Raw genomic sequence first — 22,778 nt, 5'->3', positions numbered from 1 at the left:
CTCAAACATCTTGCAGTAGCACATCAATTGGATCCAGGTCCCAAAGTTTAGATGGGATGTGGACAAACATAAAAATACCCCTCTAATTTAGAGTTATAAGCCTAGTCCAATACACATAGTGATACTCTAAGGGCCTGAATAGATTGAAAATGTCAGATCATTGCAGATCAATATCAGCTAATTGTTGCATTATGCTATGCTTCTTTACATATCTTGAGATATATATATATATATATATATATATATATATATATATATATATAAATATATCACTGATCCTTATATACTGATGTGTTTAAGCTATTATAATGGTAGCCATCATACTGTCATATGACCATTGTACATGTGGTCACTACTTGATGGGTATCCCAATAAGAGTGCCTTAAAGGAGAAATCCCTAAAACCACATACAGGCAGGGGGGTGTAGGAATATAATAAAGAAAGTATACTTACCTTTTCCTGTAGCGCCGCTCTCACTTTTATCCGGCACCTGAGTACGTCATGCACCCTGCTCCTTCTGCTGCAGTTTCAAGGCCCGACTGATGGATTGCCCACTGAGCAAGTCAGTGACTTCAGTGGAGTCCCGTCCCAGTCACTGGTTGGCTTAGCGGGCAATCCATCAGCTGATTATGTTACGTTTCAGGAGCAGGAACTAGACGGCTGTCAGAAATCGGTAAGGCAGGGATGTATCATGACTGTATCCATCTCTCTCCATGAAGTGCCCAGACATCTCTATTCGAATCCAAGTGTGCTCATCTTTATAATGTTCCTGCAGTAGAGTATTACAATTTAGGGGGCCTTCACAAGTACCGTATCACTGCGTTTTTAATGCTGCGTATTTACTACTGCGTTTTTATCACTGCGTTTTTGCTGCGTTTTTTACATGCGCATTTTGATTTTCACATGATTTTCATGTGAAAATCAAAACTGGCATGTAAGAATCGCACCAAAAACGCAGCGATAAAAACGCAGCGATACGTGTGAAGCTACCCTTAAAGTGACACTCCTCTATCCTTCTCTGGACAGGTCACGGAGCATGCCTAAAAAAACTCACCCATAAAAATGAATGAGTCATTCTCCAGGCTACAAGTTGTGGATATCATCAATAATATTTGGCTGGAAGACTGCTTTAATGTTATAATATTAACTTGTATATTAATAGGAATTACGATTTCCATCTCTATGCTTCCATATAGTTGCCTGCAGTTACATTTCGCAGTACTTTTGGAACAGTTATGGGTTTCAGGATATTCACGGTGACTGAACTCACTTTCTTCTTGCCATAATTAAATGTTTGAAAAGTCATCAGTCCACGTGTAGGAGTTTGTAAGAACAAAATGTTTAGAAAATTCATTTGGGAAGGGAATGCCATTACAAGTAGCTTAATGCCAGGGGAAATGTATATGCAGAATTAGACATGTATGCTTAAAGAGATATCTCCAGTGTGTGGCCAAGATCTGCCTTTCAGTTTTTCATCACATTCCTCCCCTTGTCTTTGATATCTGTAGTAAGTGCTGTACGGGGAGCCTAACCCGTGGACTGGTTAATTTTTTTTTACACTAACAGATCGTGCGTTGGGTCCTCCCATGTAAGCCTCAGGAATCCACAGCTGGATTGCATTCTGGAACACCCAAGATTCATGACACTGCAAAGATTAAAATGGTGTCTCCAAAAAGCTTGAGGAGCACAAGTTAAAGATTGATTATGGACAAAGTAGCAGGAGGCAACTCTGTCTGGCCTGGCTGATAAGGCCTTCATTAATCTTAGACATCCTCACTTTACTAACGCTGCCACTGAGCTATCCCAATGATTTGTATACCAATTTAAGAAACACATATTTGCAGGAGAATGTTTGTTGTCTGCCTCACATCCTGGATAGTCAGACTTTTCCTTTGTTTCATTTTTTTTTTTTATTACATTGCTCTCCATTTTTAAATTATATAACAGATGGAACTTGAGGCCTATTAAACTCTTTCTAAGGGGAAGAGGTGAGAGGTCAATCTTTACTATAGCAGCTATGAAAATGTTTTGATATGACTATATTAATATTATAAGTTTAGGCCAACACCGGCCCTAAAAATGACATGTCACAGTACAACCAAAGAAAGAAAAGTTTTTTCTTATAAAAATACTTTTGATGTGTCACAAAGGCGAATCATAAGTTTAAACCCCCACCAAGCTCCAGAAGGAGACGGGAGAAGTGTTCCATTAAGTGCTTCTGTCCTCAGTCCTCTACTATTTCTATTTTTCTGCACAAGATAAGTTTAATTATAAGTCTATGGAGGAGGGAACTGGAAAGAGAAGTTTTTCGAGAACAAAAATAAACTCAACATACTCAACCCTTCTCCCCCCCCCCCCCCAATCTCTGTTGTTGGGGGAGAGAGAATGGTTTCCCCTTTAAAGTGCCCCTGTTGTTTCGCAAAAGTTTTGACATGTCATAGAGAGATGTCAAAGTTTTGATTGGTCCAGGTTCAATACCGATCTTGCTCTGTGTCACGTGATCAGTTGGAATCCGTAGAGCTCCATTATAAGCCCCACTGATCACGTGACACCGAGCGAGGAGAGGTCTTCTTCTGACTCTATCTCCCAATCAGTACAGTCTTAACACTCAGGACCGATCAAAACTTTTGACATGTCAAAAGTTTTGGGAGACTTTAATTTGTTATGCATAGTCATGTTTTAAGAATACTGAATAAGGAAAAACTAACTTTATTCAGCCCTGCCACTACTATATCAAAGGAGTCAATGTTTTCTTGTTCTGTATTCTTCCACAAATGGTCCCTTATGGTGAATCCTAGCCAGCCAGAACAGGTAGCCCTTTTCTACCATAACCTCAAAGCGTGATTGACTCAGGCTAATAAATAATTTTTATGGTACTGTAGAGAGACTGGTGGCAGCACTGGACACAGTCAGTGTTTCATTGTTCTGTATTCTTCTTCAATACTTCTTCCACCTGCTATCAATGGTGGAGCAGTCTATCTCTATCTCTATCAAAGTGTAGGTGAACCATGCCAAGTCTAATTTCATTTGGGCACCCATTTGTGGGTGGAACCATAATACTAACTTTATTACATGAGGTCTGTGTCTTGTAGTCATGTTTTTAAGAAGGCTCTTTAAGGGGTCAACCATTGATTTACCAAAAAGCTACTTCCAACAAGTTAAAAATGAGAACTTTTGGGAACAACTCAAAATCGTTCACGACAAAACATGGAACGATAGCCATTAGTTATAAACGATCGTAATAATAAATGATGTGTACATACAGATTTGCGAATGATTAACGATGATTTTATAGTCAGCTTAAAAGATGCGATCAATGACAGATCAAACAAACAAATATTCGTTAGTCGTTTGATCGTTGCCTGTATACACATGGAAAGATTATCGCTTAAAGGGGTTGGCCACTTTATAGTAAAAAATGTTCAGTGTACATTATTAGTAAGTGCTCTGTGGTGAGTCTGTCCATAAGATGACTGACATGGAGGAGCATGTGACCATGCCTCGTCCCCTGTGTGCTCCATAGGCATATACAGTCTCAGTGGTGGACACTGGGGGCGGGCATGGTCACATGCTCCTCCATGTCGGCCATCTTATGGATTGAATCACCACAGAGCAGGGCAGCACAGCCTGGAGGAGGGGAGTCTGATTTTAGCTCTATGAGGTATACAGGGAGCTGCTGTCAGTATATACAGTGATCACACTTACTAATACTATACACTGAGCAATTTTACTATGAAGTGTCCAACCTCTTTAAATTCGAACTATCTCTCTATGTATTGTTCCATTCCTGGTTTGGTCTACAAAGAACTGCGCAAAATACTATGTGTGAACCCAGCCTTAAAATATGCAGTGCGATCCTTGGCCTCCTTCAGTGGCATCTGAAATCAGTTAGATTAGGTTTACATGTCTTTGCTGGGAATTAGGAGTTCTATATCAGAACATTGCCATGAGATATTTGCTTTCACTAGCCCAGCTAGCTTGGTTGCTATCAGCATTCTAGTATTATTTACGCTTCATGCTGTGTATACTTTTACAAGCTAGAATTACTATTAGATTATATGATCTTTTTCCTGTGCTCCGGACTTACACTGGCATGTACAATATCCTTCCCGCTGTGGTTATGGGACATATCACTCCAGCTTTCTCTGACCTAATGACCAGGTTCATAATTCTGCATAGTCCAAGCTCATTATGGAAACTATTAGGAATAACCTCCGACGACTGGATTAAAACATTTCAAATGAGAGGTTTGATTTGTGGTCCAGAAAAAAGGCTGAGAAGAATGATTCTACGACTCCAGAAAGTCTGTAGCAGACCATTACCCAGGAGCCACTGTGCTGGCTGCATCCACGCTGTCCTGTTATGTGGTTAAACCTTACTAGAGAGTCTAGGCATGTGCACACTGAGGAAAAGGCAAGGAGTTTGAAGAGGAATCCGCTCTTTATTTCCGCTTGTAATTCCTCCCGTAAAATAGGAACAGAGCAATGTGCCATTGTGTTCAACGAAATTTCCGCTCTGTTGTTCACACTGCAGAATTTTCCAGGCTTTAGCTTTGGCTGTCCAGGCATGATGGGAATTGTAGTTTTGCTACAGCTGGAGGGCCGAAGGTTCCCCATCCCTGTGCTAAAGGAATCCTATAGAAGTCAATGAGGGCTTAAAGGGAACCTGTCACCCCCCTAGCACCAGATATTCCCTTTGCAACCAGCTCTTTAGCTTAACATTAATAGAAAAATACCTATAAGCCCCAGCGGCAAAAGTCGTGCCCCAAGGAATCAGTATTTTCCTCTCTGTGTAGGACAATTCATGCACAGCTGTCCTCCCTACTTCTTCCATTTTCTGCTGGCAAATAGAACTTAGTTAAAAGGCATGGCGTAATGTTCCTGGTCCCCTACTGAAAACCAAAGAGCAGCGGGGGCTCCTGCTGCAACCAGGTGCCTTACAGCCAGGGAAAATGTACATGGAAAGGAAAATGTAAATAGTCAAATTCCTGAAATACCTAAAGAATTTATTATATATTTCTTAAAGAAGAGAAATACATACTGTACCGTATTTTCTGGCATATAAGACGACTGGGCGTATAAGACGACCCATGACTTCTAAGAAGATTTTCAGGGGTTCGTCTTATATGCCAGACTGTAGCAGGGTTTACTAGCTGGAGCCCTGTTGCGGTCAGGCAGGGGTTAACTGAAATTGAAAAAACAAACGATCCACTCCCGTGTCATCCCGTTCCCGGCAGCCCTGTGTCTTCCGTCATGTTCCCGGCGCAGGCAGTGTGATGCACACTGTCTGTGCCGGAAGTGCCCAAAGCTCTTCCGCCAGTCGGGTGTCTCATCGGAGATGCTCGGAGCTTTGGGAGAATGGCAGAAGCTTCGTGGACTTCCGGCACCTCTGCCATTCTCCCGAAGCTCTCCCGTCTCCGAGCTCTGACTGGTCACAGCATATAGTGGGGATGCGGCCGTATTTGAGCTCCCCCACGTATGTGGAAACCATACCCCTCGAATAAGACGACCCCCCAGCAGTCTGGGCAAGTATTATTTTTCCTAAACAACTTCTTTTGCTGGACTGGGTTGAACACCCACACAGACTACAAGAAGACTGAGTCTGGAGGTTTGTCAAATTTCTATCATTCTAATTTTGGTTATTTTAAGCATGGATGCTGAATACAATACTAAAGGGGGTGGAGCAGATGATCTATACACTATTATTGTATTTATTACCTAGATTTTACGGAGTACATAAACTTCCATTGTCAGTTTAGAATCTTTTGCATTATCACAGTTTACTTTAGAAAAGAATAAGGAATATTAATAAGTGAATGAGATCTATGAGACGTGTAACCAAGAAGCAAAGTATTTTGTTTGGCATGTAGCTGGCCCCCAAGGAAAGGAACGCACGACCATTGAAACTGTGTTAATGAGGGTTAGATGTTACACATAAAAATTTGGCTGCCATTTAAAATTTATTGCCTAAAGATGGTGAAATGTAATACAGGGCTGTCAGACAAGGCTTTCTCTTGTGTATCTCACTCGCGTTTCATTGCCTCGTCCTGAAACAAACATGGTTCTGTGGTCCAGCCAGTCTGCTAAAACTTACGACCTGCAGAGGGAAAAAAACATTGTAAAACAACCAGCTTTTAGATTTTAAATTAGCTTACAAATGTAACTAGACTTAAAGGGGTACTCCAGCGAAAATCTTTTTCTTTTAAATCAACTGGTTTCAGAAAGTTATATAGATTTGTAATTTACTTCTATTTAAAAATCTCTCAAGTCTTTCCATACTTATCAGCTGCTGTATGTCCTGCAGGAAATGTTGTTTTCTTTTCAGTCTGACACAGTGCTCTCTGCTGCCATCTGTGGCCGAGACAGGAACTGTCCAGAGCAGCAGCAAATCCCTATAAAAAAACCTCTTCTGCTCTGGAAAGTTCCTGTCTCGGCCACAGATGGCAGCAGAGAGCACTGTGTCAGACTGAAAAGAAAACTACATTTCCTGCAGGACATACAGCAGCTGATAAGTATGGGAAGACTTGAGATCCTCAAATAGAAGTAAATTACAAATCTATATAACTTTCTGAAACCAGTTGATTTAAAAGAAAACGATTTTCACTGGAGTACCTCTAATGTTCATAATACTTCAAGAAAAACATTACTGTGATTTTCCTAAAAAAACAACATAATTCCACTAAGCTAATGATAAGGAAATGATGGCTAAAAATTTAAACTTTTTTTTGCTAGCATAAGGTCTGTCAACTTCTCAAAGAAACCACATTGCCACATACTGGTCATCGGTGGTACTACAACTAGTATAAACTTTAATATGGGTGACCACTACTTCCTAGCCCAAAAACATTTATTGTATATTTTGGAGGATTTTACTAAGCATTACTTATCTTATTCTAGATTTATTCCCTTTAATTGAAGCAGACGATGACTTAATCCAAGCAACAAGAACCAATGTTCCATTTTATATTGAACAATATTTTGATGTATATTTTGTCTTGCAAAAAGTACACAAATTTTTTGACAGGGAAATTCACAAAGATATGGTTTCCTGGAACTCCGTCTATTTTTTTTTTTTTTAACTCTACCTCCTTTTTTATTCGAAACAGAGTTGTTTATTCCATGTGTTAATGACTATTTGACAGACTGCCCAGACTGAGAGTGAACCACAGACAGGGGACAGCTCAGTTCAAAGGCATGTTTTGTATTGAAGCAATCAAACGACCTTAGTCAGCAGGACTGTGCACTGGCCTGAACCGCTGCTCTGAAGGAGAAGGATGTTTTCATTCCTTCTTTCACCTACTCAGCAGATGTTCCTTGGTTATCATTTTTATCATAAATGCCCGTACTTCTTACAGTAAGAGAAAACATCTGCAAACACAGTCAAATAAATTTACTGTCCTCTCCCTTCTCCGTAAATTTAGAATAATATGATGGATTATACAAGTGATTCATTGTTGCTCGATACTACAAGCCCTGGAGAAGTTGGCCCAATTCTTGTTTTTCAGACTAATATAGGATTCTATTCACGGATATTTGTTGAGATTTATAAGTGTATTTATCGTGTATTTATCTATAAAGAACCAATATTTCTTAAAGGAATTGTCTGGTTTACAAAACTCATTTTACATTTGTTTTTATTGGCCCCCCAGCCCCCCAACTGCTAAAAAAATCTTCATAAAAATAATGAGGCTCTTGGTTACCATTTGTAAATAGTGTAAACCATTTCACCAACGATAAGGTGACCTCATGCCGGCATGGACCCTACACTGTACTAGCCTCTCCATGGCAAATAATGAGCCTGTGCTCTGGGTATGCAGGATCCATCTAATAATGGCAAAAATAATGAACCACCTTGGTGGGATGGTTAGATTAGATGGATCCTGCATGTTACTTATAGGCTGCAGGACAGAGGTTCCTGCAGTCTATGAGAATAAATGGCAGGGGTACTAGCAGCAATTTAAAGGGGACCCTGCTGGCAGCCACGCTAGAATTCCGGATGCTTTCCTGATGTGCATCAGGCAAGCATCCAGAATTCCAGCACTCCCATAGACTTCTATGGGGGCGTCCATGCCGGAATTCCAGACAAAAATAGCACAGGATCTATAAAATCCTAAAGGGTGTCTGTAAAAATTTACTCCTATTGGTCTGGAAATCTATCTGTATTTCCTGAAGAAAAAAGAAAAAAGGACAGATTTTCCGCTCATGTGAAGGGGGAATAAGTCTGGTGGGGAGAGCCATGTGTGCAGGTTAGCTAAGTATCAGAGTAAAGAAGGAGAGTATGCTGCTAGACTGCAATCCTATTTTTAGACAGGTTCAAACAAACCACATCAAATGTTTTGATCTATCAGGGTCTGGATGTTGCGATCTCCATGATAAGTCGTAGGAGTGAGTAGAAGCACATGCTTGTGCACTTCACTCCCCAGTTTGCCTTGGTCTCCATCCACCTTCTCTGAATGGCTCAATTATAAGTCTATGGGGCTGTCCAGAAAAGCTGGACAGAGATTGTTGCGAGCCAGGGAGTGAGGTGCTTATAGGGAAACTATCAGCAGGTTAGACAAATCTAACTTGCTGATAGCTACCTTTTGGGCAAGTCTCTTACCTTCATCCTCAGCGCTATTCACATGCAGTTAGTAGTTATAGCCGTAAGCTAATTGGTTGGTTTGGAGCACTGGGGGCCCCAGAGCCCCATCCAACCTGCTGATAGTTTCCCTTTAAAGGAGAAGTCAGACGAAAAATTTTATTAAAGTATTGTATTGCCCCCCAAAAAGTTATACAAATCACCAATATACACTTATTATAGGAAATGCTTATAAAAGGGGAGATTTATCAAACATGGTGTAAAGTGAAACTGGCTCAGTTGCCCCTAGCAACCAATCAGATTCCACTTCTTTTCATTCCTCACAGACTCTTTGGAAAATTAAAGGGGGAATCTGATTGGTTGCTAGGGGCAACTGAGCAAGTTTCAGTTTACATCATGTTTGATAAATCTCCCCCAAAGTACTTTTTTTCCCTGCACTTACTACTGCATCAAGGCTTCACTTCCTGGATAAAATGGTGATGTCCCGACCCGACTCCCAGAGCTGTGCGGGCTGTGGCTGCTGGAGAGGATGATGGCAGGGGGACACTGAGGGAAAAAAGCACTTTATATGCATTTCCCGTAATAAGTGTACATTGGTAATTTGTATAACTTTTGGGGGGCAATACAATACTTTAATTAAAATTTTCACCGGACTTCTCCTTTAAGTTTCCCCTTTTGTTCTACTCATCGTGAAGGTCTTAGGCCCCATTCACACGTACGTGTCAGTTTTTACTGTCAGGAAATCCTGATCAGGAGACCTCAAAAGTCATCAGGAAAGTATCAGGATTTCCTGACAGTAATCCGTTTTTACCATCAGGAAATCATCAGGAAAAACCTTCAGGATTTCCTGATGAGTAAAAAAAAAGTGTTTCCAACAGGGGCATGATGAGAGTTGTAGTTCTGCCTAGATGGCCACAGGCTGCAGAAGTACAACTCCCATCATGACCTGTTAGCAGGACATGGTGGGAGTTTTAGTATTGGGGGGGAGAGGGCTGTGTATCTCACCTGTCGGCGGCGGAAGAACAGCGGCGGCAGCTGGTGGGAGTCCCGGGCGGGCGGGTGCAACCTGCTGCGGACTCGGGGAGGACGGGGGGGAACAGAGGTCGGGGTGGCGGCGGGGTGATGCGATGCGGCGGCGGGGTCATCGGGCGGCAGCGGCGCGTTGATGCGATACGGCGGCAGGGTGATGCGATACGGCGGCGCGGTCATCGGGCGGGCCGGGTTGATGCGATGCGTCGCGGCGGGTTCATCGGCAGGGTGATGCGATGCAGGGTCAGCGGGCGGCGGGGTGATGCGATGCGGCGCGGCGGGGTCATCGGCGGGGTGATGCGATGCGGCGGCGGGGTCAGCGGGCGGCGGCGTGATGCGATACGGCGCGGGGTCATCAGGCGGCGGCGGCGGGGTGATGCGATGCGGCGCTGCGGGGTCACCGGGCGGCGGCAGCTGATGTCCGGGTGCAGGGATCCCTTGGGCGGGGCGTTCGGGCAGCGGGGGTGCCGGCGGGCTGTCAATCATCCGGAATCACGGGTACTTTCCTGATGTACATCAGGAAAGTGCCCGTGATTCCGGCGCCCCCATAGCCTTCTATGGGGGCGTCCGGGACGGAATTCCGGACAAAAATAGGACATGTCCGGAAGGAAAAATCCGGAAGGGTGTCCGTGACCAATTAAAGTCTATGGGTCCGGAAATCCGTCCGGATTTCCTGATAGGAAATCCGGATGGTTTTTCCAGACGTGTGAAGGGGGCCTTAGCACTAAGATAAGAGATCAAAACTTTTGACATGTATTAGTGACATAGCAAAAGTTTCTTTAAGAGATAAAAGAGAAAAAAAAAAATACACTATGTCAGGCATGAAGAGAGGCTAATTTTGTAGAAAGGCACTAACTAGTCTTCAGTCTATTTTTGGATGATGGGAAAAAGTCATACACGCAGGAGAACATACAAACTCTATGAGCACGTTACCATGGTTATAGCAAAACAAAAGAATCAAAACAAAATAAAACAAAAAGAATAAAAGAAATAAAACAAGATGAAAAATGTGAACAAGAGCTGTGAAATTCAAGAGTTTATGCAGTCATGGTCAAAACCAAATTAACCCCTTTAACCAAATTAACCAATGTAAAAACAGTACAGAGCATCCCTTTAATGTTTTACTGTTAGCAGTCGTGAGCCAATTAAAGGGATGGTGAGGCCAAGCTGGCGGGAGGAGTATTTTCCTGCTCTCTGACATCATTCAGGTCCCTGTTGCACAATAATTCCTGGTTTCCTATCAACACAAGAAAGAGTCCACTCAACTAATGAATAGCAACGAGCAGGACTTGCAACGAGCACTCATTTTAGAAGCACAAAGAAGACAATATCCGGGGAATGAAAACAGCTGAGTGGGAGCTGCAAAAAGAGAAAAACATGCTGCAGAAGTATGTAGCACTATTAAATTGCCTGTCCCAATTCTGAAACTACTAAAAAATCTAACTGTTTGGGGGATTTTAGTTCTGCATTGTGTGGTTGCATTCCTAGTTGAGCAGTTCCTAAGTACTACAAGTTCCAGAATGTATTTTTTCCCCTCAGATGTTCATGACAGTCCTCCCACCCTGCATTTCCCCTCCCCCAGCACTCCTGCAAGTTCCCTACCTAAAGCTGTTGCAAAATATCTCTTTTCACTGGAGATCAGGGAGATTGCAGCACCTGCTGCATGATTCAGCACAACAAGGCAGCATGCTGCAATCATACCTCACTCTCCCTAAATATCCTAATAAAAATAGATATATATATACTGTATTTTCCGGCGTATAAGACGACCCCTGACTTTTAAGCAGATTGTCAGGGGTTCGCCTTATACGCCGGAAAATGTTAACCCCTGCCTGACAGCAAGGCCCTGCTGCGGTCAGGCAGGGGTTAACTGCAGCTAAATAAAAAAAAAAAACAGCAAACACTTAACTCACCTAGGGCTCGTTCACGGCCTCCGTGCTCCTCCGGTGGCATTTCCGGCGCAGGCAGTGTGACGTACACGGAGATCGCCGAACCTCTCCCTAGCAGCCGAGCGTCTCATCGGAGAAGCTTAGAGGCGCTCGGCTGCCGAAAGCTTCGGGAGAATAAGAGAGGCGCCGGAAGTTGCCGAAGCCTCTCTCATTCTCTTGAAGCTCTCCCGGCAGCTGAGTGTCTCTGAGCCTCTTCGATGAGATGCTCGGCTGCTAGGGAGAGGTTCGTCGATCTCCGTCTCCGGCGCAGGAAGTGTATGTCACAGTGCCTGTGCCAGGAACGGCACCGGAGGCGTGTGGAGGCCGGGAACTGGCCCTAGGTGATTTAAATGTTTGTTTTTTTATAGTGGTCGCCCCATACGGTGGGGATGAGGCCATTTTTGAGCCCCCCCCCAGTATGGGGAGACCATATCCGGCGTTTAAGACGACACCTGACTTTAACCCCGATTTTTCAGGGTTAAAAAGTCGTCTTATATAGTCGTCTTACATCTGAATATGACAGGGAGACAGTGATGTATTCTAAAGGGGCTTGTCAGAGGTGAAGACATCACTTGGGATGGGGCTAGAATTCAGAGACAAGAACAAGCCAAGCCTTTTTTGACATCAGAAGATTGTGCATTGTCTACAGAGGAGTAGATGAGCCAGGCACAAATCAGAAAATCTGCCTTCTGGAGACTGGACCTGGATTTCTGGTAAGTTCAGCTTTGTTTTACAGCATGATAACGTACTGTGCGTTCAGAGATGCTCTTCTGCCTACCTTGGTTGTAACGATTGGCTATTTGAGTCACTGTTGCCTTTCTATCAGCTCGAACCAGTCTGCCCATTCTCCTCTGACCTCTGGCATCAACAAGGCATTTCCGCCCACAGAACTGCCGCTCACTGGATGTTTTTTCTTTTTCGGACCATTCTCTGTAAACCCTGATGGTTGTGCGTGAAAATCCCAGTAGATCAGCAGTTTCTGAAATACTCAGACCAGCCCTTCTGGCACCAACAACCATGCCACGTTCAAAGGCACTCAAATCACCTTTCTTCCCCATACTGATGCTCGGTTTGAACTGCAGGAGATTGTCTTGACCATGTCTACATGCCTAAATGCACTGAGTTGCCGGCATGTGATTCGCTGATTAGAAATTAAGTGGTAACGTGCAGTTGGACAGGTGTACCTAATAAAGTGGCCGGTGAGTGTATGACCACCTCAAGGGTCCACCAGTGTGCGGAGGTGGGCCTGGTAGATAACGTGTTGGCTGTTGCATTTTCCTCATAATAATACATTACAAGTGAGTGGAGTCTCCACCAGTATTGACAGTGAATGTCATCTACAGTATGTAGACAGCCCAGGCAAATAATACAAGAGCTGGCCTTATCATGTTTAAGAGGCGGAAATGTTATTTTGTGTGTAAAGCTTTGTTAACCTATTCCATAAACTCTCTAATCTTCCTGGTCAATAGTAAAATCACTGTTGACAGAGTCTTTCCTGCATCTCTGTCTCTGTGACCTCAGTTCACATTCCTCTAACCCGTAGTTGTCTCTGTTTGTCTTAGACATTGGAGAATTGATATTCCGATGTGTATTTTGCAGATCAGTATGTCCACCTTCATCTCACATGTGCAGCCTTGATGTGAAAAGTCTGCTCTCCAAGACTCCTTGATGTTTTATAACTTCAGAAGTAGAAGAAAGATTGTGTAACCTGCTCAGAAAGTAGATGCCAACTTATCTGGCAATATGTATGTGTGGAGCCTTGAAAAAGGATAGAAAACATGCAAAATCTTTCATCTTTGTGGCTCATAAGACATCGGCAGAGCTGTGCAAGAGAGACAGAGGAAACCTGGCAGGAATGTAAGTGAATGATGATACAGATGTTAGAGTTTGGAAGAAGCTATTATGTAAAATGACTCTCCTCCAGAATGGGAAAGGCAGTCTCTAGTGTCACATATAGGTGGATAGCTTCTAAGCTAAAGTCTAACTCTTGAAACTTGAAAAAAGTCTTTTAGGTTACAAACCCACTTGCCGGATCTGCAGCGAGTCTCCTTGCTGCGTTTTTGCAGCGAGACTCGCTGCAGATCCTGGCCCTATACTTTCAATAGCAGAGAAACTCGCAGCAGGGATGTACATCCCTGTTGCGATTTTGTCTGCAGCCCACCCATTAACCCCCCGGCCGCCGGACATTATACATTACCGGGTCCCCGTTCCTGCTTGCTTCGGGGCTCTCGGTGTCTTCACGGCCCGCCCGGCCAATCAGTGCGCTGCGGCGGGGCAGCGCACTGATTGGCCGGGCGGAACGTGCCGGGAGCCGCTGAAGCAAGCAGGAGCGAGGACCTGGTAATGTATATCCTGCCCGCCCCCCTGCAGCCCCGATCGCCCCGCAGCCCCCGGCCGCACGATCGCCCCCAGCCCCGCAGCCCCTGGCCGCACGATCGCCTGCAGCCCCCGGCCGCACAATCGCCCGCAGCTCCGCAGCCCCCGGCCGCATGATCGCCCGCAGCCCCGCAGCCCCCGGCTGCATGATCGCCCGCTGGGGGCGATCGTGCGGCCGGGGGCTGTGATGCTGGGGGCGATCGTGAAGTCGGGGGCTGCAGGGCTGGGGGCGATCGTGCGGCCGGGGGCTGCAGGGCTGGGGGCGATCGTGCGGCCAGGGGCTGCGGGCGATGGTGCGGTCGGGGGCTGCGGGGCTGGGGGCGATCGTGCGGCCGGGGGCGATATACATTACCAGGTCCCCGCTCCTGCTTGCTTCAGCGGCTCCCGCCACGTTCCGCCCGGCCAATCAGTGCGCTGCCCCGCCGCAGCGCACTGATTGGCCGGGCGGGCCGTGAAGACACCGGGAGCCCCGAAGCAAGCAGGAACGGGGACCCGGTAATGTATAATGTCCGGCGGCCGGGGGGTTAATGGGGCGGGCTGCAGACAAAATCGCAGCAGGGATGTACATCCCTGCTGCAAGTTTCTCTGCTATTGAAAGTATAGGGACAGGATCTGCAGCGAGTCTCGCTGCAAAAACGCAGCAAGGAGACTCGCTGCAGATCCGGCAAGTGGGTTTGTAACCTTAGATGGCACTTCCGTGTCTAGGGTGGTGCCCGTAGTAAGAAAAAATGCCAATAGTATTATAGAAGTTCGTTCTCGGCACTCACCATCATGCTTCATCAATTTTTATTGTAGAAAAAATCCATAAGAAGTATACAACGGCAACAGGACGTTTCGGCGTCAGACAGTTGAGGAAGGCTTCACGCCGAAACGTCCTGTTGCCGTTGTATACTTCTACAATAAAAATTTATGAAGCATGATGGTGAGTGCCGAGAATGAACTTCTATAACTCTTGAAAATTGACTTGGGGGATCTGTCCAGTCCGTGGTTTGTTATACAGTAATTTATAGGAGGTAGTAAAGGGAAAGTAACCTGCTGATATGTCCTTTTTGTCCACAAAGCTCTGAGGATCAAAGCAAATGTACCATCAGTACAAGTTTGCACATGGAAAGAACAGTGCCGTCACGGGGAAATCGGTTGCTGCAGTGCTTTTTTGAACTGCGGCCCAGTTCTCGTGTACGGTGCTATTCTATTTCTGGGCACCCGCCCGGGCTGAGACACTGGAGTTTGATGAAGAATTATTGTGGGTTGTAGCCTAGTAGAAAGAGATGAGTTTTCAGATTACTTTTGAAGGTTTTGATGGTGGATGAGAACTGGATGTGTCAGGCTAGTGAGTTCCAGAGTATAGGAGAGGCTCGGGCAAAATCTTGGAGGCGGTTGTGTGAGGTACGAACAAGGAGGAGAACAAAAGAAGGTCTTTCGAGGAACGGAGGTTTTGTAAGGCACTGTAGCGGCATATCAGGTCAGAGGTATATGGAGGGGACAGGTTGTGGATGGCCTTGTGTCATGGTCATGGTCAACTATTTGAAATGTATTCATTGGGCAATGAGAGCGAATGAAGCGGTTGGCAGAAGAAAGAGGCAGAGCGAGAGGAGAGGTGGATTAGTTGGGCCTCAGAGTTAAGGATAGACTGGAGGGGAACAAGGGTGTTAGATGGAAGGCCAGAGAGGAGTATGTTGTGGGAGATAATAAGAACATGTACCAGAAGCTTTGTTAAGTCAGGACTGAGAAAAGAGCAGATTCGGAAAATGTTTTTGAGGTGGAGGCAACTGGAGGTGGTCAGGGTTTTAACTCCTCCAACCTCTAATGACATTGCTATTTCTGTCCCAATCTATACAGAGAAGCTGAGCTAGAAAAAGCAGGAAACATTGTCTAATTGTGACTGCTCTAGTTGCAGTGTAAGGCTATGTTCACACTACGTTAGTTTCCGGCCGTAGCGCGCTCCGTGAATAAGCGGCCGGAGATTTACGTAGTTTGCGTACAATGGAAAGTATAGGATCTACGGCTGCACAGTTCACACTACGTAAGAACCAGACCATTGTTTGGGGACGGAAATGCTGTAACTTACGCCCGTAGCATAACATGCGGTCCCGCACGGAGTGGTGATTTCTTCTTTTTTACACTTTGATTTGCCGATCCAAAAGGTTCTGTGGGGTGTCCGGGGCTAGCCGAAGATTTCCTAGTAAAATACCGCTGTCAGATCGCTACGTACGGCGCTCGGGAAGCATACGTAGATTACGGGCGTAACTTCGCGGACCGTACGTAGCCGGCCGCAACTTGCGTAAATCCTGGCCGGAGTTTTACACATATATGTCCGGCCGTGAAAAATATGCGGCCGGACATATATGTAGTGTGAACATAGCCTAAAGATGAAATGTTTTTTAGATTTTTTTATGTGGATAATCACATAAAAATAAATAGCATAAAAAGAAAAAAAGAAATAAAATGTATATAAGAATAAATAGTTACGAGTTGGTAAATATAGCCACATATAATATATTATTTCCAGGATAGGTCATTGTAGCGGAAATATTTTCCAATCACATCTCCCTCGGTGACATTTGCCTTAGTTACTGGTAAGAACATTGAATTTTTTTTCTTCTCCTGCATTGAATAGAATGTAATCATATTATGTGGCTTAGAAGTTCTGCTTGCAGATTACCGTAATATCTTGTGTCCCACAGACTTTATGAAAACACCACTATATCCAGGGAGGGCAACCTTTGTACAATCCACAGGAGAGTGATGAAAATGCCGTCAGCGTCAGACTAAACAAGGACAAGTTCTATAAACGTCCTAATCTTATTATATGCTCAGTGCATCATCTTTTCTCCAGGAGTCGTTTTGGCAGAAACATGTCGGGAGCTGCGTTTTTGTAAAACAAAAGGCGTGTAAGACTGCAGTAATCCGTGTATAGCCATGGTACAGAAGCAACTCCTGAAGGAATGACAGGGACTGCTTGGAGACTTTCTTTCATTTGTTATCGCACCGGTGTCCCAGTTATTATAGTAAAGCTTAAACCTGGCCGTATATGACCCTATATTCATACACACTTGTCTGTGACTTCACTTTATTAAACGAAAGCACCATAGTGTTTAGTTTATGCATACATATGTTAATATTACTGTTTATATTTGTTTCTATGTATACTATTACAATCTTTTAGGGCCTTGTGCCCTCACTATATGAGGTTACTTTGGTTATGCAATAAGAAAACTTGTGGTGTCCCACCACGGGTGTTGCTATCCTTCACACCCTTCGTAAAAGTCTGTACTTTTGTGTGGTACCAAAGATGACCACTGGATGTCGCTGTATTGTATAACTAAGGTCTAGAAGCTGCACAGCTGAAGTGTCTTAAAGGATTATTGTTTGTCCCAGATTCTGTTAACCAGTAGGATTACTCTATCACCTCTCTTCTTTCCCCTTCTCTATTGCACTCTTTCCACCCAACCACAGCGCATGACACACACACGTTGGATAGGAAGGGGAGGAGTTCACAAGTTAGTGTTAGTTCTTAATCAGTACCCCGCATGGGTAGGACGCAGGACAAACTTCTTACAAACTTCTCTCTTGAAGCACCACACACGCTGAGCAATGTGGTTATGTTGCATCTTGCAACATACCGCAACATTTTCTTCGTCCAATTTGGTGGATTTTTGGTGTCAAGTTGCAGCTTTGACCTCAATGCAAGATTGCATTCTGCTTGTGACATCTCTGTCATTTTGTATTTTTTTGCAGTCAAATTGCAACAGTAACAAAGTCACACAACAGCAGGTCACAGACAAATTGCACAAGTAATACGGACACGGGACTTAGGGCCATATTACACGTCCTGACCCCGCACTGTAAGCTGGCTCCAATCTGCTATATCAGCCTATACGTGGCTCGATAATCGTGTCAGGCAGGGCTTCACGTACATCATTATTTGCTGAGTGGCCTGTCACTTCAAAAGAACACATGAACAAGGGGGGGGGGGGGGCAGGGAGCACTGGGGGAGCCAGGACAGGTAAGTATAATTTTTATTCTTTTTCTTTACCCTCGCATCAGTCACCTTCCATGCATCACTATTATACAAGGTGATGATTTTTAAACATGTTAAAAGAAGATGATCAGCTGATGATCGTTTCTCTGACTGATCGTTGTCTTTATTACTCTTAGTGATATGTGCCCGAATAGGTCTGATTTATCAGATAACTGCTCCATGTAATAGGACCCTTAGATGCAATTTGCTGTAATGCAACCCCTGCTACCATCTAGCAGTAGAGTCAAGCCCCTATTACATGGGGCGACTTGAGAAGAAAACGAGCACTGTAAGCGCTCGTTTTCTCCTCGTTCCCTGCTCGCTGCTGCCGCTATTATGTGTGGCGGCAGCAAGCGGGTAAGTGCAGGGGGGGGGGGGGGCCTGGGGAGCTGTAGGGGGCTGCCCAGGTGATCGCTAGATTGTCCTGGCAGCCCATAGAGGATAGCGGCGGTCTGCTGCCACCGCTTCTATACCACTGCGTGACTGCAGCAGATCGCTGCTATATGAGTGGTATGTCTTTCAACATGTTGAAAGACAAACGACTGCAACGATCAGCCAACATTGTTCTTGTCGGCTGATCATTGCCTTCTATTACACGGAATGATTATCGGCCGTAATTATAATCGTTCCATGTAATAGGGCCTTTAGACTTGCAACTGTGACTTTGCCAGTGTTGACCTCAGTGCATGCAATATGCATGCATGCTCAGTTGCATGTGTTTGTGACCTGCTTTGTGAACTGTAGTGAAGTTAGGCAACAGCAGATTGCAGACAATTTACACTAATATTTAGGTAATGCTGAGGCTTGCTGAGGGCTGGAGATATAGCCAAAGAGAGAGTGCAGCAGAAGCGTGATCCACAAACCGGCCTCTACTAATTCACGGCTGAGCACAGTTATGACGCGGCAGAGGGGGGCCAGCACGAGGGACGGAAGGAGCGGTTCGACCGGCCGTCCAAAGATGACATCATTGTCACAAGATGGCGGACGGGGGTCAACACGAATCTAGTATAGTGCATCACACTTCCGGGGGTGGCGTGGGTGGGGGGAAACACGGGGAAGGGGGCCATTCACATACATAACATACATTACAAAGTTGTATAACTTTGTAATGTGTGTTATTTTGTAAATAAGTGTTTAGCGCCGCACTACCACTTTAACTTTTTGTGATAAAAAAAATATAAGAAGATTGCCTGGAATGGGAAACGGATACCTGTATCAGACAAAAGTTTGGTGCTTGCAACCTAACACAGAAAATACACGCTCAGTAATCAGTTATTAGGTGATGTTTTAAGACGATACTATAAGGCTCATCCTCTTGCCGACATATCCTGTGTGCTGGTGCCTGAAATCCTGTACTTCTGGATTAATCTTTATAACTAGATCAAATTTCAATGCTGCCCGGACTATAGGAACTTCCTGATCTCTCCTATCTGGGTCATCAAGTCAACTTTCAAAAGTTTTTTTTCCCTTACAGTTAAAAGTCAAGAAAAGAAAACAGGAAACTAGTTGGACAGATTTGTCTGTGTTTTCTCTGATCATGATGTCAAATGAAGCAGAAAGATACAAACTTTCCATGGTATGGTAAAAATAAAATAGGAAGGTGTAATGGATCCAGTTTTTTTTGGGCCCTCGGGCAACAGAGCCTCAGCCGGCCCCTCATCCGCACACTATGCACAATCACGTGAGACACCACTAACATTCACAAACACACATTATTGACAAGAACACTGACTGTGACTAACACTGACTGACTGACACAGACTGACACACTCAGACACTGGCACACAGTACTTACAGCTCAGCCTTCTCCCTCTTCCTCTCTGCCAGGCTGCTCTCCACACTGTAAGGTTGAGGACCTTTGGGTCATGTGATCAGGTCCTTACATGGGCGGATAACTTTACCATAGGCCCCGGGCTCCGCTACTGGGTCCATATTCCTTTTCTCTCTCTGTGCAGGTCCTGCTCCATCTTCTGTGTCTTCAGATGCCAGTTCTCACCCTGCACTACAGTGAGCGGGCAGAACACTGGGCCCCCCTCCCTCTCTGGGCCCCTAGAGGTGCTGTAGGACCAAGCAGTTGCCCGGGTAAGCCTTGTGCTGACACCAGCCCTGAATGGATGTCTTTACTATAGGGGGAATTTATCATTGTTTTATGTATGAAAAAAATAGAAAAGTAGCAAATTTTTGTGTAGTCGGTTGATTGTTTGCACCACTCACATCTGAATAGTTGTATTTGTATGTACGTTTTCAGTGCCACATCTAATTTAACAAATGCAACTTTATTAAAATGGCAAAAAGGCACAAAAAGGCGTAAATTAAATCTAATTTGGGCCACACTTACATACACAAGGGATCATGTGAATGAAAATGGCGCAAATGCAGAGATGTGCCATTTTAATGGGTGAAATGGTGTAGCCATCTGTCTGCTTCAAACTTATGACTGTGTGTGCGCCATTTTGATGAATTTGGTTTGGGGGGGGAGGAGTGCTCTAAAGGCAAAAGGCATAATATAGACCACTTTTCTTTTAGAACAATTTTGAAAAATTCTTCCCTATGTGTCGGGCTAGCATTAATGGGCATGGACAAGTAAACATATTAAGGGGGTTTATGCTCAAACATAACTTTACATATGTTGCTGCCTATGGTGAGACTAACAATTCATTCCATACTATTATATATTAATATTATATATTATCTATTCAGTCTCCTTTCCCCAGGTCTGAGCTGCTGCTTTCTGCTGAAGACACAAAAAAGTGTGTGTGAACTTATCTCTCCATCTCCCCCTCCCTTCTGAGACAGCTAATGTAAACAAGTCCCTGGCTGGCTTTATCTGCAACTTTGTAGCTTCTTTGTAATGCTGGAAGGGTAAATCTGAGGTAAATTTGCTTATGAACTCACAGCATTACAAAATTGGTGCAATGTTTTACATATGGTCTTGTTTACATTAGCTGTCTCGAAAGCAAGTTTCAGGAATGGGGCAGAGAGAAAAGCTCCTATAGAGTTTTTTGTGTCTTCAGCAGAAAGCATCAGCTGAGAACTGGGGGAAGGAGACAGAATAGATAATAACAAGTATAGAATGAATTGTTAGTCTCACCATGGGCAGCAACATATACAAAGTTATGTTTGAGTGGAATACCCCTTTAAACTGGTATTAATAGCAAGTGTTGCATTCATTATTCCCCAGGAATGAAACTGTACTGTACAACCTCCATTCTAATATCACAATAATAATAAGATATACTGCCACTTCCATAGCCATGGGGACAGCGATTCTCCAGTGGATGTTAAGGAACAGATGTAGTGTTATTTATGACACCGCTCACTCCAGGGATCATATATTTAACTAAGAGGTATTTGAAGTAGCTGTGAGACGTGATAAATCATTCACTATTGGACTCACTGTGGAAATGAAGTGCTTTGGAGAATTATTAAAAAAAATTCTTCCTGAAGTTTACTGGTAGATGCTGAAAACACTAAGGAATATGTATTAATATATCTGCCCAAATAGAACACAATTATAGAAAAAAACTAAAGTGTGTAAGGGTGCTTCACACGTACAGGATCTGTAGCAGATTTCATGGCGCAGATTTGAAGTTGCAGATGCAAAGCAAAGCAAAACTGGGTCATCAAATCTGCTGCAGATTTGCTGTAGATTTAAATCTGCGCAATCAAATCTGCTGCAGATCCTGTACGTGTGAACGCACCCTAGGCTGTCTGGGGAAAATTAACTTGTCTCCTATCCACAGGATAGGGAACAAGTAAGAGATTGGGGGAGGGGGGTGTCTGACTTCCATGCCCCCCACTAATTTCTATATCAGGCCCCTGCTTTTTGCTATGAATACAGCCGTGGATACAGCATATGACCCGCGGTTCTATTCATTCTTATGAAGCAAAAAGAAAGCGCTGAGTAAGCTGGAAAGTGCTTTGTATTCATAACAAGCTGGGGGGCCTGATACAGAAGTCGGTGGGGGTATGGAGTTCGGACCCCAATGATCTCTTACTTGTCCCCTATCCTGTGGATAGGGGACAAGTAAACTTTGCCCGGACAACCCCTTTAAATTTGGCAGATGAAGAAGCCTTTTCAACCCTCTCTCCCGCCCCTCTGGCATAGAGGGGTCAGATGCAAAAATTTGTTTGATGAACACACGTTTACGAATAGATTTATTTGCATCTGGCCCCTCTGCATGTTTATTTTGCTCCACAATGTGTAAGCAGGGCTAGAGGGTATTAGGTCACTTCCTAAGAGTTATCCTGGTGTAGGTAGCAGCTGGCTACAGTATTGGTGTTGGGCACTGAGAATCAACCAAAGGTGGGATGGGTGCAGGTATGGGTGCGCACTGACCCGGACATAGAACTGCCACCATAGAGAGAGAAGCAGGTAAAGGACTGGGGGATGAAAGGCACACATGGCAGTGGGAAGGCAGGGCAGAGACTGGAACCCAGTGGCATTAGGTGCCAGGACAGGCTATATGGTGGCAGGTACCAACTGCTGACATTTTACATATGCTCCACATATGCAGGCGGGGGTAGGCAGAGTAGCTTATTACTGTCTATTAGCTAGCATGCACTGGACTGGGCTAATAATTTAACGGTTCACTGGTGGGTTGTTACCATAAATTCCAGTCACAGCACCCCATCCCCAAATAGAGGAGGCATAAATATTGTTGCACAACAAGACACAATTGGTCCCATTAGGACAAGGTAGCACAGGGGAGAGGATTACAAAGGCTACATTTTCATTCATGATGAATAATTCTGATTGTCAATGGACAGCTGTAATTAAAGGGGTATTCCACTCAAACATAAATTTAGCTATGTTGCTGCCCATGCTGAGACTAACAATTCATTCT

At 44.4% G+C, this 22,778-nt stretch overlaps 1 long non-coding RNA gene across 2 annotated transcripts in view; it reads left to right on the top strand.

Annotated features, from left to right (window-relative positions):
- Positions 1-16,692, top strand: part of LOC138771199 (uncharacterized) — a 41,083-nt gene extending 24,391 nt beyond the window's left edge. For both annotated transcript variants that reach the window (XR_011359563.1, XR_011359562.1), the window contains exons 3-5: positions 13,134-13,391; positions 16,420-16,486; positions 16,595-16,692. This is a non-coding gene — a long non-coding RNA (uncharacterized lncRNA). The remainder of the gene's footprint in view (positions 1-13,133; positions 13,392-16,419; positions 16,487-16,594) is intronic.
- Positions 16,693-22,778: the final 6,086 nt, after the last annotated feature.

The sequence above is a fragment of the Dendropsophus ebraccatus genome, chromosome 13, assembly GCF_027789765.1.
Source record: "Dendropsophus ebraccatus isolate aDenEbr1 chromosome 13, aDenEbr1.pat, whole genome shotgun sequence".
NCBI classification, from domain to species: domain Eukaryota; kingdom Metazoa; phylum Chordata; class Amphibia; order Anura; family Hylidae; genus Dendropsophus; species Dendropsophus ebraccatus.
The sequence above is the reverse complement of the archived record's forward strand: the minus strand, read 5'-3'. Positions and strand labels throughout refer to the sequence as shown.